This window comes from Lissotriton vulgaris, chromosome 8 (genome assembly GCF_964263255.1).
Source record: "Lissotriton vulgaris chromosome 8, aLisVul1.2, whole genome shotgun sequence".
NCBI classification, from domain to species: domain Eukaryota; kingdom Metazoa; phylum Chordata; class Amphibia; order Caudata; family Salamandridae; genus Lissotriton; species Lissotriton vulgaris.
Genome location: NC_141696.1, coordinates 155,133,908 through 155,146,439, shown reverse-complemented (window position 1 = coordinate 155,146,439; position 12,532 = coordinate 155,133,908). Strand labels below are relative to the sequence as shown.

Genomic DNA, 12,532 nt, shown 5'->3' with positions numbered 1-12,532 from the left:
AGTGATAGAGCGAGTGAGTGAGAAGGGGTGTTGAGGAAGGAGAGAATGAAACAAAGACAGAGTGAGTGAACGGCAGGTAGGCCTAGAAGAGGAGACTAGAAGTGAAGGCGACATACTTTTCCATGCTTTTGACCTCCCACCCATCCCAAACCAACCACAAACGTACCATCTATGCAACGTTGGTATGCAGAAATTCACGCCTCAGCCAGTGAGGGTAAGTCCCAGGCCAGGGGCTAGAGAGCAAAAGACTGCATGTGCTCAGACGTTCCCTGCTAGGGACAGTTGATCTGAAACAAGGTCTGCTCTCTTGTATCCAGCAAGGATCTAGAAATCCTGCATGAATCTGCAAGGCACAATGACAGCATACATTTGCATAATATGCCCCACCTTCTGCCTTCCTACTTCCTGTGCAGTAGTTGTTTGTGTAGAGAGAGAGGTCGCAGGCAAGGTAATTTTGTGAGTAGGATACAGGACCCTAAATAGCTGGTGAGAGGTATGAGGTATTTTAAAAGCATAAAAATTGTACACCTGTGAAATGAAATGCTTTCACATGTGATCTTCTGTGTTTATTGTCCTGTGCATAAAGTTGCACCTTGTGTTTGAAGGTTTAAATTATTTCAGGCTTGCATGGAGGCAGAAATTTCTGAGTGACTTTTATACATTTCTTAAGACTCTGCACTGTCAGGATGGCCGAGTGGTCTAAGGCGCTGTGTTTAGGCCGCAGTCTCCTCTGGAGGCGTGGGTTTGAATCCCACTTCTGACATGACTTTTGGAGATGTAATCTCCTTTTTCAGGTTAACATCTGATGGAAGTTGCATCTGTTGGTCTTCACCTGGGATGTGATTCCGTCCTCATCTAGTCAAGAGCGCTGGGGTTTCTCATATATTTCGGTTGTATAAAGTCTTGCTGACAAAGTGCAGTCCTTACTATATGAGCATAGGACCCATGTAAGAGCTCATCTGGAAGAGTCATGCTCTTGTATGCCCTGGCCAGACAGGCCATGCAAATATGGAAGAATGCCTAGCATCTGGTAGACAGTTGGACTCCAGCACACTTACGGCAATTTCCTCAGGGCTGTGATCAGGGGCTGCTTAGATTTGCGTATTCCACCCTATGTTGTGACATTGAAATTCCTTGTTGAATCTGCTTTAGCTAGCCAAGAGGTGGCTGTTGACTCAATTTCAAAGCAGCTTTGGGCCTTTCAAGTGGCTGGTTAATAGCACTTTCTCTTTGTACGCCTTAAAGGTCTAAAGAGTTCTTCATAGGTACTGCTCTCTATGAATTGTTCAAAGATCTGTTGGAAGTACTTATAATAGGATAAATAAATTGAGGGCATGCCTTTTCGGTACCCCACTTGCATGGCTGTCTGGCCTGTGGAAGGTTCCACAAATGCAAGTCAGGATGGCCGAGTGGTCTAAGGCGCTGCATTCAGGTCGCAGTCTCTTCTGGAGGTGTGGGTTCAAATCCCACTTCTGACAATTGTGTGTTTACTCTACTTTTTTCTTGGGAGAGAAAAAATCAGATCATTTCCCTCACATGGGCTTATATGGTTGTCTACTTGGAAAAGTGCAGTGAGTTTTTTTCTTGCTCTAGCCACTCATGACCTAAGTTGTGTGCTTTTTTTGGTTCACAATATCTTTCCCTCTCTGTAGATGATCAAGCAAATGTGGTCAGGATGGCCGAGTGGTCTAAGGCGCTGCGTTAAGGCCGCAGTCTCTCCTGGAGGCGTGGGTTCGAATCCCACTTCTGACAAAACTTTAAGTCCATTTTGTCTCTGAGTTCTTTTAGAATCTCAGCTAAAAATTGGCAGTGCATATAATATCTGAATAAGTAACAAACTTCAGTTTCAACTGCAAATTAATTTGCCCAATTCTGTCTTCAAGCTCGTATAATATTCTTCTAGCACTCGTGGTGTTTTATGTGTTTTTTGGGGGGTGCTTAAAAAGTCCCTTTTATTAATGAAATGGGTTACATTCAGTCTTGTGATATTTTTGGTTTCCAATAAGTAGATTGTTAATTTTATGTAACCTCATTTTCTAATGCTCCATTCAAGAGATGTTTCCACTATGAAATGCAGAGCAAGGGGAAAGAGCACAAGTGATAGAGCGAGTGAGTGAGAAGGGGTGTTGAGGAAGGAGAGAATGACACATAGACAGAGTGAGTGAACGGCAGGTAGGCCTAGAAGAGGAGACTAGAAGTGAAGGCGACATACTTTTCCATGCTTTTGACCTCCCACCCATCCCAAACCGACCACAAACGTACCATCTATGCAACGTTGGTATGCAGAAATTCACGCCTCAGCCAGTGAGGGTAAGTCCCAGGCCAGGGGCTAGAGAGCAAAAGACTGCATGTGCTCAGACGTTCCCTGCTAGGGACAGTTGATCTGAAACAAGGTCTGCTCTCTTGTATCCAGCAAGGATCTAGAAATCCTGCATGAATCTGCAAGGCACAATGACAGCATACATTTGCATAATATGCCCCACCTTCTGCCTTCCTACTTCCTGTGCAGTAGTTGTTTGTGTAGAGAGAGAGGTCGCAGGCAAGGTAATTTTGTGAGTAGGATACAGGACCCTAAATAGCTGGTGAGAGGTATAAGGTATTCTAAAAGCATAAAAATTGTACACCTGTGAAATGAAATGCTTTCACATGTGATCTTCTGTGTTTATTGTCCTGTGCATAAAGTTGCACCTTGTGTTTGAAGGTTTAAATTATTTCAGGCTTGCATGGAGGCAAAAATTTCTGAGTTACTTTTATACATTTCTTAAGACTCTGCACTGTCAGGATGGCCGAGTGGTCTAAGGCGCTGTGTTTAGGCCGCAGTCTCCTCTGGAGATGTGGGTTCGAATCCCACTTCTGACATGACTTTTGGAGATGTAATCTCCTTTTTCAGGTTAACATCTGATGGAAGTTGCATCTGTTGGTCTTCACCTGGGATGTGATTCCGTCCTCATCTAGTCAAGAGCGCTGGGGTTTCTCATATATTTCGGTTGTATAAAGTCTTGCTGACAAAGTGCAGTCCTTACTATATGAGCATAGGACCCATGTAAGAGCTCATCTGGAAGAGTCATGCTCTTGTATGCCCTGGCCAGACAGGCCATGCAAATATGGAAGAATGCCTAGCATCTGGTAGACAGTTGGACTCCAGCACACTTACGGCAATTTCCTCAGGGCTGTGATCAGGGGCTGCTTAGATTTGAGTATTCCACCCTATGTTGTGACATTGAAATTCCTTGTTGAATTTGCTTTAGCTAGCCAAGAGGTGGCTGTTGACTCAATTTCAAAGCAGCTTTGGGCCTTTCAAGTGGCTGGTTAATAGCACTTTCTCTTTGTACGCCTTAAAGGTCTAAAGAGTTCTTCATAGGTACTGCTCTCTATGGATTGTTCAAAGATCTGTTGGAAGTACCTATAATAGGATAAATAAATTGAGGGCATGCCTTTTCGGTACCCCACTTGCATGGCTCTCTGGACTGTGGAAGGTTCCATAAATGCAAGTCAGGATGGCCGAGTGGTCTAAGGCGCTGAGTTCAGGTCGCAGTCTCTTCTGGAGGCGTGGGTTCAAATCCCACTTCTGACAATTGTGTGTTTACTCTACTTTTTTCTTGAGAGAGAAAAAATCTGATCATTTCCCTCACATGGGCTTATATGGTTGTCTACTTGGAAAAGTGCAGCGAGTTTTTTTCTTGCTCTAGCCACTCATGACCTAAGATGTGTGCTTTTTTTGGTTCACAATATCTTTCCCTCTCTGTAGTTGATCAAGCAAATGTGGTCAGGATGGCCGAGTGGTCTAAGGCGCTGCGTTTAGGCCGCAGTCTCTCCTGGAGGCGTGGGTTCGAATCCCACTTCTGACAAAACTTTAAGTCCATTTTGTCTCTGAGTTCTTTTAGAATCTCAGCTAAAAATTGGCAGTTCATATAATATCTGAATAAGTAACAAACTTCAGTTTCAACTGCAAATTAATTTGCCCAATTCTGTCTTCAAGCTCGTATAATATTCTTCTAGCACTCGTGGTGTTTTATGTGTTTTTTGGGGGGTGCTTAAAAAGTCCCTTTTATTAATGAAATGGGTTACATTCAGTCTTGTGATATTTTTGGTTTCCAATAAGTAGATTGTTAATTTTATGTACCCTCATTTTCTAATGCTCCATTCAAGAGATGTTTCCACTATGAAATGCAGAGCAAGGGGAAAGAGCACAAGTGATAGAGCGAGTGAGTGAGAAGGGGTGTTGAGGAAGGAGAGAATGAAACAAAGACAGAGTGAGTGAACGGCAGGTAGGCCTAGAAGAGGAGACTAGAAGTGAAGGCGACATACTTTTCCCTGCTTTTGACCTCCCACCCATCCCAAACCGACCACAAACGTACCATCTATGCAACGTTGGTATGCAGAAATTCACGCCTCAGCCAGTGAGGGTAAGTCCCAGGCCAGGGGCTAGAGAGCAAAAGACTGCATGTGCTCAGACGTTCCCTGCTAGGGACAGTTGATCTGAAACAAGGTCTGCTCTCTTGTATCCAGCAAGGATCTAGAAATCCTGCATGAATCTGCAAGGCACAATGACAGCATACATTTGCATAATATGCCCCACCTTCTGCCTTCCTACTTCCTGTGCAGTAGTTGTTTGTGTAGAGAGAGAGGTCGCAGGCAAGGTAATTTTGTGAGTAGGATACAGGACCCTAAATAGCTGGTGAGAGGTATGAGGTATTCTAAAAGCATAAAAATTGTACACCTGTGAAATGAAATGCTTTCACATGTGATCTTCTGTGTTTATTGTCCTGTGCATAAAGTTGCACCTTGTGTTTGAAGGTTTAAATTATTTCAGGCTTGCATGGAGGCAGAAATTTCTGAGTGACTTTTATACATTTCTTAAGACTCTGCACTGTCAGGATGGCCGAGTGGTCTAAGGCGCTGTGTTTAGGCCGCAGTCTCCTCTGGAGGCGTGGGTTCGAATCCCACTTCTGACATGACTTTTGGAGATGTAATCTCCTTTTTCAGGTTAACATCTGATGGAAGTTGCATCTGTTGGTCTTCACCTGGGATGTGATTCCGTCCTCATCTAGTCAAGAGAGCTGGGGTTTCTCATATATTTCGGTTGTATAAAGTCTTGCTGACAAAGTGCAGTCCTTACTATATGAGCATAGGACCCATGTAAGAGCTCATCTGGAAGAGTCATGCTCTTGTATGCCCTGGCCAGACAGGCCATGCAAATATGGAAGAATGCCTAGCATCTGGTAGACAGTTGGACTCCAGCATACTTACGGCAATTTCCTCAGGGCTGTGATCAGGGGCTGCTTAGATTTGCGTATTCCACCCTATGTTGTGACATTGAAATTCCTTGTTGAATTTGCTTTAGCTAGCCAAGAGGTGGCTGTTGACTCAATTTCAAAGCAGCTTTGGGCCTTTCAAGTGGCTGGTTAATAGCACTTTCTCTTTGTACGCCTTAAAGGTCTAAAGAGTTCTTCATAGGTACTGCTCTCTATGGATTGTTCAAAGGTCTGTTGGAAGTACTTATAATAGGATAAATAAATTGAGGGCATGCCTTTTCGGTACCCCACTTGCATGGCTGTCTGGCCTGTGGAAGGATCCACAAATGCAAGTCAGGATGGCCGAGTGGTCTAAGGCGCTGCGTTCAGGTCGCAGTCTCTTCTGGAGGCGTGGGTTCAAATCCCACTTCTGACAATTGTGTGTTTACTCTACTTTTTTCTTGGGAGAGAAAAAATCAGATCATTTCCCTCACATGGGCTTATATGGTTGTCTACTTGGAAAAGTGCAGTGAGTTTTTTTCTTGCTCTAGCCACTCATGACCTAAGTTGTGTGCTTTTTTTGGTTCACAATATCTTTCCCTCTCTGTAGATGATCAAGCAAATGTGGTCAGGATGGCCGAGTGGTCTATGGCGCTGCGTTAAGGCCGCAGTCTCTCCTGGAGGCGTGGGTTCGAATCCCACTTCTGACAAAACTTTAAGTCCATTTTGTCTCTGAGTTCTTTTAGAATCTCAGCTAAAAATTGGCAGTGCATATAATATCTGAATAAGTAACAAACTTCAGTTTCAACTGCAAATTAATTTGCCCAATTCTGTCTTCAAGCTCGTATAATATTCTTCTAGCACTCGTGGTGTTTTATGTGTTTTTTGGGGGGTGCTTAAAAGTCCCTTTTATTAATGAAATGGGTTACATTCAGTCTTGTGATATTTTTGGTTTCCAATAAGTAGATTGTTAATTTTATGTAACCTCATTTTCTAATGCTCCATTCAAGAGATGTTTCCACTATGAAATGCAGAGCAAGGGGAAAGAGCACAAGTGATAGAGCGAGTGAGTGAGAAGGGGTGTTGAGGAAGGAGAGAATAAAACAAAGACAGAGTAAGTGAACAGCAGGTAGGCCTAGAAGAGGAGACTAGAAGTGAAGGCGACATACTTTTCCCTGCTTTTGACCTCCCACCCATCCCAAACTGACCACAAACGTACCATCTATGCAACGTTGGTATGCAGAAATTCACGCCTCAGCCAGTGAGGGTAAGTCCCAGGCCAGGGGCTAGAGAGCAAAAGACTGCATGTGCTCAGACGTTCCCTGCTAGGGACAGTTGATCTGAAACAAGGTCTGCTCTCTTGTATCCAGCAAGGATCTAGAAATCCTGCATGAATCTGCAAGGCACAATGACAGCATACATTTGCATAATATGCCCCACCTTCTGCCTTCCTACTTCCTGTGCAGTAGTTGTTTGTGTAGAGAGAGAGGTCGCAGGCAAGGTAATTTTGTGAGTAGGATACAGGACCCTAAATAGCTGGTGAGAGGTATGAGGTATTTTAAAAGCATAAAAATTGTACACCTGTGAAATGAAATGCTTTCACATGTGATCTTCTGTGTTTATTGTCCTGTGCATAAAGTTGCACCTTGTGTTTGAAGGTTTAAATTATTTCAGGCTTGCATGGAGGCAGAAATTTCTGAGTGACTTTTATACATTTCTTAAGACTCTGCACTGTCAGGATGGCCGAGTGGTCTAAGGCGCTGTGTTTAGGCCGCAGTCTCCTCTGGAGGTGTGGGTTCGAATCCCACTTCTGACATGACTTTTGGAGATGTAATCTCCTTTTTCAGGTTAACATCTGATGGAAGTTGCATCTGTTGGTCTTCACCTGGGATGTGATTCCGTCCTCATCTAGTCAAGAGAGCTGGGGTTTCTCATATATTTCGGTTGTATAAAGTCTTGCTGACAAAGTGCAGTCCTTACTATATGAGCATAGTACCCATGTAAGAGCTCATCTGGAAGAGTCATGCTCTTGTATGCCCTGGCCAGACAGGCCATGCAAATATGGAAGAATGCCTAGCATCTGGTAGACAGTTGGACTCCAGCACACTTACGGCAATTTCCTCAGGGCTGTGATCAGGGGCTGCTTAGATTTGCGTATTCCACCCTATGTTGTGACATTGAAATTCCTTGTTGAATTTGCTTTAGCTAGCCAAGAGGTGGCTGTTGACTCAATTTCAAAGCAGCTTTGGGCCTTTCAAGTGGATGGTTAATAGCACTTTCTCTTTGTACGCCTTAAAGGTCTAAAGAGTTCTTCATAGGTACTGCTCTCTATGGATTGTTCAAAGATCTGTTGGAAGTACTTATAATAGGATAAATAAATTGAGGGCATGCCTTTTCGGTACCCCACTTGCATGGCTGTCTGGCCTGTGGAAGGTTCCACAAATGCAAGTCAGGATGGCCGAGTGGTCTAAGGCGCTGCGTTCAGGTCGCAGTCTCTTCTGGAGGCGTGGGTTCAAATCCCACTTCTGACAATTGTGTGTTTACTCTACTTTTTTCTTGGGAGAGAAAAAATCAGATCATTTCCCTCACATGGGCTTATATGGTTGTCTACTTGGAAAAGTGCAGTGAGTTTTTTTCTTGCTCTAGCCACTCATGACCTAAGTTGTGTGCTTTTTTTGGTTCACAATATCTTTCCCTCTCTGTAGATGATCAAGCAAATGTGGTCAGGATGGCCGAGTGGTCTAAGGCGCTGCGTTAAGGCCGCAGTCTCTCCTTGAGGCGTGGGTTCGAATCCCACTTCTGACAAAACTTTAAGTCCATTTTGTCTCTGAGTTCTTTTAGAATCTCAGCTAAAAATTGGCAGTGCATATAATATCTGAATAAGTAACAAACTTCAGTTTCAACTGCAAATTAATTTGCCCAATTCTGTCTTCAAGCTCGTATAATATTCTTCTAGCACTCGTGGTGTTTTATGTGTTTTTTGGGGGGTGCTTAAAAAGTCCCTTTTATTAATGAAATGGGTTACATTCAGTCTTGTGATATTTTTGGTTTCCAATAAGTAGATTGTTAATTTTATGTAACCTCATTTTCTAATGCTCCATTCAAGAGATGTTTCCACTATGAAATGCAGAGCAAGGGAAAAGAGCACAAGTGATAGAGCGAGTGAGTGAGAAGGGGTGTTGAGGAAGGAGAGAATGAAACAAAGACAGAGTGAGTGAACGGCAGGTAGGCCTAGAAGAGGAGACTAGAAGTGAAGGCGACATACTTTTCCCTGCTTTTGACCTCCCACCCATCCCAAACCGACCACAAACGTACCATCTATGCAACGTTGGTATGCAGAAATTCACGCCTCAGCCAGTGAGGGTAAGTCCCAGGCCAGGGGCTAGAGAGCAAAAGACTGCATGTGCTCAGACGTTCCCTGCTAGGGACAGTTGATCTGAAACAAGGTCTGCTCTCTTGTATGCAGCAAGGATCTAGAAATCCTGCATGAATCTGCAAGGCACAATGACAGCATACATTTGCATAATATGCCCCACCTTCTGCCTTCCTACTTCCTGTGCAGTAGTTGTTTGTGTAGAGAGAGAGGTCGCAGGCAAGGTAATTTTGTGAGTAGGATACAGGACCCTAAATAGCTGGTGAGAGGTATGAGGTATTCTAAAAGCATAAAAATTGTACACCTGTGAAATGAAATGCTTTCACATGTGATCTTCTGTGTTTATTGTCCTGTGCATAAAGTTGCACCTTGTGTTTGAAGGTTTAAATTATTTCAGGCTTGCATGAAGGCAGAAATTTCTGAGTGACTTTTATACATTTCTTAAGACTCAGCACTGTCAGGATGGCCGAGTGGTCTAAGGCGCTGTGTTTAGGCTGCAGTCTCCTCTGGAGGCGTGGGTTCGAATCCCACTTCTGACATGACTTTTGGAGATGTAATCTCCTTTTTCAGGTTAACATCTGATGGAAGTTGCATCTGTTGGTCTTCACCTGGGATGTGATTCCGTCCTCATCTAGTCAAGAGAGCTGGGGTTTCTCATATATTTCGGTTGTATAAAGTCTTGCTGACAAAGTGCAGTCCTTACTATATGAGCATAGGACCCATGTAAGAGCTCATCTGGAAGAGTCATGCTCTTGTATGCCCTGGCCAGACAGGCCATGCAAATATGGAAGAATGCCTAGCATCTGGTAGACAGTTGGACTCCAGCACACTTACGGCAATTTCCTCAGGGCTGTGATCAGGGGCTGCTTAGATTTGCGTATTCCACCCTATGTTGTGACATTGAAATTCGTTGTTGAATTTGCTTTAGCTAGCCAAGAGGTGGCTGTTGAGTCAATTTCAAAGCAGCTTTGGGCCTTTCAAGTGGCTGGTTAATAGCACTTTCTCTTTGTACGCCTTAAAGGTCTAAAGAGTTCTTCATAGGTACTGCTCTCTATGGATTGTTCAAAGATCTGTTGGAAGTACCTATAATAGGATAAATAAATTGAGGGCATGCCTTTTCGGTACCCCACTTGCATGGCTCTCTGGACTGTGGAAGGTTCCATAAATGCAAGTCAGGATGGCCGAGTGGTCTAAGGCGCTGAGTTCAGGTCGCAGTCTCTTCTGGAGGCGTGGGTTCAAATCCCACTTCTGACAATTGTGTGTTTACTCTACTTTTTTCTTGAGAGAGAAAAAATCTGATCATTTCCCTCACATGGGCTTATATGGTTGTCTACTTGGAAAAGTGCAGCGAGTTTTTTTCTTGCTCTAGCCACTCATGAACTAAGATGTGTGCTTTTTTTGGTTCACAATATCTTTCCCTCTCTGTAGTTGATCAAGCAAATGTGGTCAGGATGGCCGAGTGGTCTAAGGCGCTGCGTTTAGGCCGCAGTCTCTCCTGGAGGCGTGGGTTCGAATCCCACTTCTGACAAAACTTTAAGTCCATTTTGTCTCTGAGTTCTTTTAGAATCTCAGCTAAAAATTGGCAGTTCATATAATATCTGAATAAGTAACAAACTTCAGTTTCAACTGCAAATTAATTTGCCCAATTCTGTCTTCAAGCTCGTATAATATTCTTCTAGCACTCGTGGTGTTTTATGTGTTTTTTGGGGGGTGCTTAAAAAGTCCCTTTTATTAATGAAATGGGTTACATTCAGTCTTGTGATATTTTTGGTTTCCAATAAGTAGATTGTTAATTTTATGTACCCTCATTTTCTAATGCTCCATTCAAGAGATGTTTCCACTATGAAATGCAGAGCAAGGGGAAAGAGCACAAGTGATAGAGCGAGTGAGTGAGAAGGGGTGTTGAGGAAGGAGAGAATGAAACAAAGACAGAGTGAGTGAACGGCAGGTAGGCCTAGAAGAGGAGACTAGAAGTGAAGGCGACATACTTTTCCCTGCTTTTGACCTCCCACCCATCCCAAACCGACCACAAACGTACCATCTATGCAACGTTGGTATGCAGAAATTCACGCCTCAGCCAGTGAGGGTAAGTCCCAGGCCAGGGGCTAGAGAGCAAAAGACTGCATGTGCTCAGACGTTCCCTGCTAGGGACAGTTGATCTGAAACAAGGTCTGCTCTCTTGTATCCAGCAAGGATCTAGAAATCCTGCATGAATCTGCAAGGCACAATGACAGCATACATTTGCATAATATGCCCCACCTTCTGCCTTCCTACTTCCTGTGCAGTAGTTGTTTGTGTAGAGAGAGAGGTCGCAGGCAAGGTAATTTTGTGAGTAGGATACAGGACCCTAAATAGCTGGTGAGAGTTATGAGGTATTCTAAAAGCATAAAAATTGTACACCTGTGAAATGAAATGCTTTCACATGTGATCTTCTGTGTTTATTGTCCTGTGCATAAAGTTGCACCTTGTGTTTGAAGGTTTAAATTATTTCAGGCTTGCATGGAGGCAGAAATTTCTGAGTGACTTTTATACATTTCTTAAGACTCTGCACTGTCAGGATGGCCGAGTGGTCTAAGGTGCTGTGTTTAGGCCGCAGTCTCCTCTGGAGGCGTGGGTTCGAATCCCACTTCTGACATGACTTTTGGAGATGTAATCTCCTTTTTCAGGTTAACATCTGATGGAAGTTGCATCTGTTGGTCTTCACCTGGGATGTGATTCCGTCCTCATCTAGTCAAGAGAGCTGGGGTTTCTCATATATTTCGGTTGTATAAAGTCTTGCTGACAAAGTGCAGTCCTTACTATATGAGCATAGGACCCATGTAAGAGCTCATCTGGAAGAGTCATGCTCTTGTATGCCCTGGCCAGACAGGCCATGCAAATATGGAAGAATGCCTAGCATCTGGTAGACAGTTGGACTCCAGCATACTTACGGCAATTTCCTCAGGGCTGTGATCAGGGGCTGCTTAGATTTGCGTATTCCACCCTATGTTGTGACATTGAAATTCCTTGTTGAATTTGCTTTAGCTAGCCAAGAGGTGGCTGTTGACTCAATTTCAAAGCAGCTTTGGGCCTTTCAAGTGGCTGGTTAATAGCACTTTCTCTTTGTACGCCTTAAAGGTCTAAAGAGTTCTTCATAGGTACTGCTCTCTATGGATTGTTCAAAGGTCTGTTGGAAGTACTTATAATAGGATAAATAAATTGAGGGCATGCCTTTTCGGTACCCCACTTGCATGGCTGTCTGGCCTGTGGAAGGATCCACAAATGCAAGTCAGGATGGCCGAGTGGTCTAAGGCGCTGCGTTCAGGTCGCAGTCTTTTCTGGAGGCGTGGGTTCAAATCCCACTTCTGACAATTGTGTGTTTACTCTACTTTTTTCTTGGGAGAGAAAAAATCAGATCATTTCCCTCACATGGGCTTATATGGTTGTCTACTTGGAAAAGTGCAGTGAGTTTTTTTCTTGCTCTAGCCACTCATGACCTAAGTTGTGTGCTTTTTTTGGTTCACAATATCTTTCCCTCTCTGTAGATGATCAAGCAAATGTGGTCAGGATGGCCGAGTGGTCTATGGCGCTGCGTTAAGGCCGCAGTCTCTCCTGGAGGCGTGGGTTCGAATCCCACTTCTGACAAAACTTTAAGTCCATTTTGTCTCTGAGTTCTTTTAGAATCTCAGCTAAAAATTGGCAGTGCATATAATATCTGAATAAGTAACAAACTTCAGTTTCAACTGCAAATTAATTTGCCCAATTCTGTCTTCAAGCTCGTATAATATTCTTCTAGCACTCGTGGTGTTTTATGTGTTTTTTGGGGGGTGCTTAAAAGTCCCTTTTATTAATGAAATGGGTTACATTCAGTCTTGTGATATTTTTGGTTTCCAATAAGTAGATTGTTAATTTTATGTAACCTCATTTTCTAATGCTCCATTCAAGA

At 43.6% G+C, this 12,532-nt stretch overlaps 15 non-coding genes across 15 annotated transcripts; all 15 read left to right on the top strand.

The window, feature by feature from the left end:
* The first annotated feature begins 680 nt into the window (after positions 1 to 680).
* On the top strand, positions 681 to 763 carry TRNAL-UAG (transfer RNA leucine (anticodon UAG)). Its single transcript has one exon. It is a non-coding gene; the product is annotated as a tRNA-Leu (tRNA).
* Positions 764 to 1,669: 906 nt separating this feature from the next.
* Positions 1,670 to 1,752, top strand: TRNAL-AAG (transfer RNA leucine (anticodon AAG)). Its single transcript has one exon. It is a non-coding gene; the product is annotated as a tRNA-Leu (tRNA).
* A 1,024-nt stretch (positions 1,753 to 2,776) lies between these two features.
* Positions 2,777 to 2,859, top strand: TRNAL-UAG (transfer RNA leucine (anticodon UAG)). The gene has a single exon. It is a non-coding gene; the product is annotated as a tRNA-Leu (tRNA).
* A 906-nt stretch (positions 2,860 to 3,765) lies between these two features.
* Positions 3,766 to 3,848, top strand: TRNAL-UAG (transfer RNA leucine (anticodon UAG)). Its single transcript has one exon. It is a non-coding gene; the product is annotated as a tRNA-Leu (tRNA).
* Positions 3,849 to 4,872: 1,024 nt separating this feature from the next.
* On the top strand, positions 4,873 to 4,955 carry TRNAL-UAG (transfer RNA leucine (anticodon UAG)). Its single transcript has one exon. It is a non-coding gene; the product is annotated as a tRNA-Leu (tRNA).
* Positions 4,956 to 5,587: 632 nt separating this feature from the next.
* Positions 5,588 to 5,670, top strand: TRNAL-CAG (transfer RNA leucine (anticodon CAG)). Its single transcript has one exon. It is a non-coding gene; the product is annotated as a tRNA-Leu (tRNA).
* A 191-nt stretch (positions 5,671 to 5,861) lies between these two features.
* TRNAL-AAG (transfer RNA leucine (anticodon AAG)) lies at positions 5,862 to 5,944 on the top strand. The gene has a single exon. It is a non-coding gene; the product is annotated as a tRNA-Leu (tRNA).
* A 1,023-nt stretch (positions 5,945 to 6,967) lies between these two features.
* Positions 6,968 to 7,050, top strand: TRNAL-UAG (transfer RNA leucine (anticodon UAG)). Its single transcript has one exon. It is a non-coding gene; the product is annotated as a tRNA-Leu (tRNA).
* Positions 7,051 to 7,682: 632 nt separating this feature from the next.
* On the top strand, positions 7,683 to 7,765 carry TRNAL-CAG (transfer RNA leucine (anticodon CAG)). Its single transcript has one exon. It is a non-coding gene; the product is annotated as a tRNA-Leu (tRNA).
* A 191-nt stretch (positions 7,766 to 7,956) lies between these two features.
* Positions 7,957 to 8,039, top strand: TRNAL-AAG (transfer RNA leucine (anticodon AAG)). Its single transcript has one exon. It is a non-coding gene; the product is annotated as a tRNA-Leu (tRNA).
* A 1,024-nt stretch (positions 8,040 to 9,063) lies between these two features.
* Positions 9,064 to 9,146, top strand: TRNAL-UAG (transfer RNA leucine (anticodon UAG)). Its single transcript has one exon. It is a non-coding gene; the product is annotated as a tRNA-Leu (tRNA).
* A 906-nt stretch (positions 9,147 to 10,052) lies between these two features.
* TRNAL-UAG (transfer RNA leucine (anticodon UAG)) lies at positions 10,053 to 10,135 on the top strand. The gene has a single exon. It is a non-coding gene; the product is annotated as a tRNA-Leu (tRNA).
* Positions 10,136 to 11,159: 1,024 nt separating this feature from the next.
* Positions 11,160 to 11,242, top strand: TRNAL-UAG (transfer RNA leucine (anticodon UAG)). Its single transcript has one exon. It is a non-coding gene; the product is annotated as a tRNA-Leu (tRNA).
* A 632-nt stretch (positions 11,243 to 11,874) lies between these two features.
* TRNAL-CAG (transfer RNA leucine (anticodon CAG)) lies at positions 11,875 to 11,957 on the top strand. Its single transcript has one exon. It is a non-coding gene; the product is annotated as a tRNA-Leu (tRNA).
* Positions 11,958 to 12,148: 191 nt separating this feature from the next.
* TRNAL-AAG (transfer RNA leucine (anticodon AAG)) lies at positions 12,149 to 12,231 on the top strand. Its single transcript has one exon. It is a non-coding gene; the product is annotated as a tRNA-Leu (tRNA).
* The last annotated feature ends 301 nt before the right edge of the window (positions 12,232 to 12,532 follow it).